Raw genomic sequence first — 5,899 nt, 5'->3', positions numbered from 1 at the left:
CCATTTATGCATTGGTCTCTACTTGTTTTTCTTCTGCTTTTAAAACTATTCTCGCCTGGAGTTGGGGTTAGGATGTCTAAAAATGTAACACAAAGTGATTCTAACCCCAAGCGACAATGGTCAATGATGCCAGATGCCAGAAAATAAGAAAAAACAACAAGAAAACAACACATAAAATGAAACGAAAAAGAGGGTTATGCCACGGACACGAGAAACTATAAAATTTGTGCGAGTGACACGAAAAATACATTCATGCTCAAGGCATGTCAAAAGCTGAATTTCATGCCATGGAAACGAATAAATTAATCAAATTTTTCAAGACAATAACGCGACTTTCCATGAGACCAGTCTGTTTAAAAGGTATTTGTATTAAGGGACCAAGAAATAGCCTACGTTAAATCAATTTAAAAATGCTTATTTATTCTTAATCTATAAAATGAGCTTTGCACAGGCATGATAAATGTCCAGCAAAACAACTGACAAAACTCTTACAGACTGTGCAACATTTTTCAAGGCAAATTTAAAAGCACTTCAATTTGTCAAGTCATTGTTCCTCTTTTAAAATAAATACACAATTAGAGTTCAGTTCAATTCGTTTAGCAAATTCCTCTAAATGCATCTTTTTAGTCAGAATCTTATGTTTAGGTTCATTTATTTCAGTTTAATGACAATAAAAAGGTTATTAGTCAGTACACTGTAAAATGTAATAAGTTGAGTTTACTTAAAAAAGTGAGGAAACTGATTGCCTCATAATTTTAAGTAAGTTAGTGTATTGCTTTTAAGTTGGCAAAACTTTATATTATTTGTAGCCTAAACTTATTCAACAAGTAAGGTAGAGTATTGATTTTAAGTTGTCAAAACTTAACAGTACAAGTAGACTAAACTTATTAATCAAGTAAAGTTAAGTACTCTTTACTTAAAATCATTAGTTGAGATAACTTCTTTTTATTGTTCACTTTACTTGTAAATATAAGGAAACTGGTTGCCTTACATTTGTAAGTAAGCTGAACTAACAAAAATGAGTAAAGCCAAAAAGCAACAAAATGAGGTTAAAACATTTATTTTAAACATGTTAACAGTGTACAAAGTAAAACATTTTTGTTGCACACACACACACACACACACACACACACACACACACACACACACACACACACACACACACACACACACACACACACAAGAAAGGGGTTTGTGTTCAGTCACCCATCAATCTGGATACCCAAAATGCAACAATAGACCTAAGACAGTCTTGTTTCTGTTATTACAAACACAATGAACACACCTTGACAAACAAATTCAAAACTAGTTTTTTTTTAGTGACTGCAGTTTTGGTTTTGTATCCAGGTTGTCATGTGACTGATAAAAAATCACAAATTGCATCAACAGACCTACAGTAACAATCTTGTTTCTGCCATCAGAAACACGCAAAATACAGCTTAACTAAAACATCAAAGTTTTGCAGCAATTAAAGTTGAGTTTTTCTGGAACTTGTATCCAGGTTGACGAAAAATAAAAACCCCAAAATGCAACAGATCTACAGTAACACGGACTTGTTTCACACAAAACACACTACTTCACATTAGTATGTTTTGTAGTGATGGCAGTTTTGACTTTAGTGATTTGTGTCCCAGGGAAAGAAAAACCCTGTGAATCAACTCAAAATAAGCTGTGAAGAGGTACTCCATATTTAAAACAACGATCAGTCCAAAAACTAAACACATGGCATGTGATACTTTCTCAAGTCCATCCATGGCTGTGACACCCTACCAAATAATTGCTGTAAACCATGTGGAGAAATGTGTCTGTCCTCCGGCACCAGACTGAGAATTCCTATTGATAGTTGAGGTGGGTCACCATCACAGTCCTAATATTATTGAAACACAATATTAATATACATTCTCATAATACAAATGCAAAGTGGATGTGTCATTTAAAAATTTAAACTGTTCAAGGTGATGTTACTAGTTTTTGAAGTGACACTTAAATTTGTAACAGTGCTTCGGTTGGAATTGCCAATAATAATTTGGACCTTTAAGCAGAAGCTTCTTTCCTGGTGGTGCAAAAACATCCTTGGAACATATTTAATTAATAATATCTTGTTAGAAAACTCTTCTATATGTAAGGTATATTGTATAGGCAGCAGGTTGTTTTTCCAGAAATAATCCCCAACAGTTTGATCAGGACTCTGTGTCAAGCAGAGGGTCTTGTATCAAACTGGAGGGGCTTATTTCATGATAACAACCTGCTGTCTGTGCATTATCCCACTTATTATGTGGCTATTTTACTCATAAGGTAAGCAACATTAAATATTTATTTTAACTATTTTATTAGCTTATTTTTAACAAATACAGGAAAACCTGTTTATTTTCAGTTTTAAGACAAGACGTTCTAATGTCACAAACACACTATTTGGTTTAATCATTTGTAACTATAACATCATATGTTATTAAAAGACAATTTATTTAATTTTGTTTATTATTAAACTGTACCTGTCAAATTTATTTCCAGCATACGGGTTACAGCATGTTTAAGCGGTTCTAATCTGTTTTGAATACATCTGAATGTAGTCGAAAGTGGACAGCTCAAAACGGTTTACACACTGTTAACACCTCTATTAAGCTTTGTTCACTCATAATGCGATAAACTAAAACCCATAGTGTCATGTTGATGTATTTCGCTACTGTCAGGTATACATCTCAGACTGATCTTTGAATATTTGATGTTTTGCTTTCTTTATAATGAATTTGAATTGGTCATGTAATTGGCATAAAACCTTTACCTGGCAAATAAATTATGTTTTCATTCATTCACAGCATTTATCAGAAGTTATTGATTCTCTTAATTGACGGAATAACACAATGGCGGGGAAAGAGTTCAAAACTACAATACAAATTTCTCGCTAGAAATGCAACCAAAAGTGAAAATATTACTTTATTTACACTAAATGTGTGCTCAGTTGCTTTGTTGCCCACCATTTTATTTTATCGAACTCAACCAGGCTCAACCAATCCTGAGCATGCTCACGCATAGAATTGTGGGACAAAAGGATGTGCCTTGGTGCCTTTAATTATCTTCTATTTACACATTATTTCTTTAATAATGCTAATTAAATGCTAACACAAAAATTAGGACATCTCATATTGATTAAACGAGAAGAATACTAACCATGTTTGTTTTCAGGAAGTCTGTAGTGTCTTCCGCAAGAAGGATAGCAAGACCACAGAGAACTACCGTCCACCGAGCACTGACATCAGTGATGTTCTGACAAATAATACATAAAACATTGAGATCAACAGTGAGAACAGATTACTTAAAAGTTAGCAAATGGACTTAAACTATTTAAAACAAACAAACAAAAATACTTATTAGATACTCAAGAGAGCTTTTAAACTTTTCTTTCATTCAAAATCTTCAAAAACCATGTTTAGCAAGGGATGAGAACAATTCTTGCTTGAGGTTTTTGCTTGCGACTTGGTTGTACTCCACAGTAACGTTACTATATGAAAGAAGGATAACAAAAGAAACAACATATCAAGATTTAAAAAGTTTTGACATGCCCTAAATAAAATGTGTGTTAATTACCTGACTTTCCATGAAGGGTATGCGCTCTCTTCAAAGAAACAAGCTCCTGCTAAATAATAATAATATACAATTAACATAGTATATTGATTGATAGATACTAAAAAGCAATTGTAAAAACAACATTTTTAGCATTCGCTCTATAAACTTAAAACTTTTTATGCAGCACATCTCTTATTTACATAACTTGGCATTTTAAGGTATGAAATTATTAATGTTTTTTCTCCAGAGGTGGGTAGAAACATGCTTACTGCATTACATTGACTTGAGTAACAATTTTGAAAGCACCTACTTTAAATGTGCTATTTTACCTTTTATAAGCAGTTCTAAGCATTTTTATGTAGTTTATTATTATAAACCACACCAACACGAATTATAAACTCACTACTTAAAGGCGGAGTCCACGATGTTTGAAAAACGCGTTGGAAAAGGAGACGGGCCGACTACCAAAACACACTTATAGCCAATCAAATCAAATCAAATGCCGGTTTGCGTATGTGTGGGGTGGGTCTATCAACAGAAGGTCCAGATTCTATTGGGCTAGGGGCGTGATTGTTTAGGTGATTTCAAATATCAACATTGGCTTTCAAACATCATGGACTCCGCCTTTAAGCAGTTTTTCCATTGCATACTTTTACTTTTACTCAAGCAGTTATTACTATAAGGCTTAACTTTAACTAACTTTTTATATAATTAAATTTTTACTCAATCTACCTCTGCATATTAGTTACTTATGTCTGTTGAACGAAAATGTTTATCTTTAAACATACATGATTAGCAGTTGTTGGATTGCTAATTGTGATCAAATAGCATGCATCAGTTTTATTATTACCGACAAAATATTACTGTTTACAAACTGTGATTGTAATATTGCAATAAAAATGTAGCAATTAAAAAATAAAAATGATATATAAGCACAAACTTACCTCCTCATGCTCTCATCCGACCATGTGCTGTTGTCGTCTTCTTCAGTTAACCACTCAGTTAAGCCACCACTTACTCCTTGGGAGCATTACTGCCACCTACTGTGCAGTCATCCTTTTTGAAAATACTTGAAATTTTAAGTTGAGCTAAATTAATCTGTTAAGTTTAATCAAGTTGACTTGAGTTTGCATAGAAAAAAGTTGGGATTACTTAGTTAAACTAAGTAAGGTTAAAAAACTTAATTAAATAAGTTAAGTTTACTTAATCTTTTTAGTAAGCTCAGCTATTACATTTTACAGTGTAATTTAAATGCCTTATTTGCACAAATGTCACTGCTTCATCTGTATTTAACAATTGTGACTGTTTTACACTGCAAAACCCTTAAAGTGCATGCATGCTTTATTGGCAAAACCTTCCCTTTTAAATAAAATTCACATCTTTTGACAATACATAGGAAGCAGTTGCAAAATCTAGAAACATTGCCAATAATTATAGGCCTACTGCCAATAAAGCTAATGTTTTAAATGGCCTGAGGTGGGGATTAAGCGGATTTGAAGAAAAAGTATTTGATGAATACATGCTGAGAGCATTCGATCAATATACTTATCTCATTTTTGATGAGGGTGGCGTTTAGCGGCTTTTGCATTTGAGTTCCTCAATTATTATTTTTTTTCACCTTTTGACTTTACCAGTACATTTAAAAAACGGATTTTTCAAGACTATGTTAAACCTCTAAAAATCCTTGTCTCTTTTTGTATTGTTAGGTTATAAAACTGCACTTATTTTAGTTAGAAAACATTTAGCCAAAGCCTGTCTAAAACAGTTTTAGATCGAGTCTGTTGTAAAATTTAAAACTGCAGGACATGTCTGTATTCATGTATAAAAGTTATTGTACTATACTGTACTGTAAAACGTAAACCATCATGAATGTTTGATTTGAGGAACTCCAAAAAAATATATATCTTTTTGCCATATTATTTCAAAAGAAAATCCATCAGCATATTTACACACACTCAGACAAATAATGAAACATAATTCACATAGTCATTCAAAATCTCATTTTACATAATAAGGGTTTGAAATAACAATGAAACCGAGTAATCAAATTATCTTAAATGGTACATTTTTGCCAAAAGAAACACATTTTGCAATTGGTCAGATTCTGACAGTAGGGTTTATCAAGATAATTTAGTTAGAAAGTGTATAATATCTTTCAGAATCCATTTGGGAGAAATGAGCTTTCCCACATGTTAACTTTGTTTTGGCACCACAAACCCTTTCAGTGATTCTGTCAATATTAGGATGAAAACTGGCCGTTTGTTGGAGTGTTAAGTCAGATTTTTTGATATGTTGTTATTTGAAAAAACACATTTGCAGTTTCTGACACAGTTTT

The 5,899-nt window shown here is 32.6% G+C and overlaps 2 long non-coding RNA genes across 2 annotated transcripts; both read right to left on the bottom strand.

The window, feature by feature from the left end:
• Window positions 1-1,044: 1,044 nt before the first annotated feature.
• Window positions 1,045-3,269, bottom strand: LOC141369314 (uncharacterized). Its single transcript, XR_012372954.1, has 2 exons — window positions 3,169-3,269; window positions 1,045-1,867 (listed from the first exon to the last, which is right to left on the bottom strand). It is a non-coding gene; the product is annotated as an uncharacterized lncRNA (long non-coding RNA).
• A 97-nt stretch (window positions 3,270-3,366) lies between these two features.
• LOC141369315 (uncharacterized) lies at window positions 3,367-4,804 on the bottom strand. Its single transcript, XR_012372955.1, has 3 exons — window positions 4,509-4,804; window positions 3,586-3,634; window positions 3,367-3,499 (listed from the first exon to the last, which is right to left on the bottom strand). It is a non-coding gene; the product is annotated as an uncharacterized lncRNA (long non-coding RNA).
• Window positions 4,805-5,899: the final 1,095 nt, after the last annotated feature.

Source organism: Misgurnus anguillicaudatus, chromosome 2 (assembly GCF_027580225.2).
Source record: "Misgurnus anguillicaudatus chromosome 2, ASM2758022v2, whole genome shotgun sequence".
NCBI classification, from domain to species: domain Eukaryota; kingdom Metazoa; phylum Chordata; class Actinopteri; order Cypriniformes; family Cobitidae; genus Misgurnus; species Misgurnus anguillicaudatus.
Note: the sequence above shows the minus strand (reverse complement) of the source record. Positions and strands in the feature narration are given on the sequence as shown.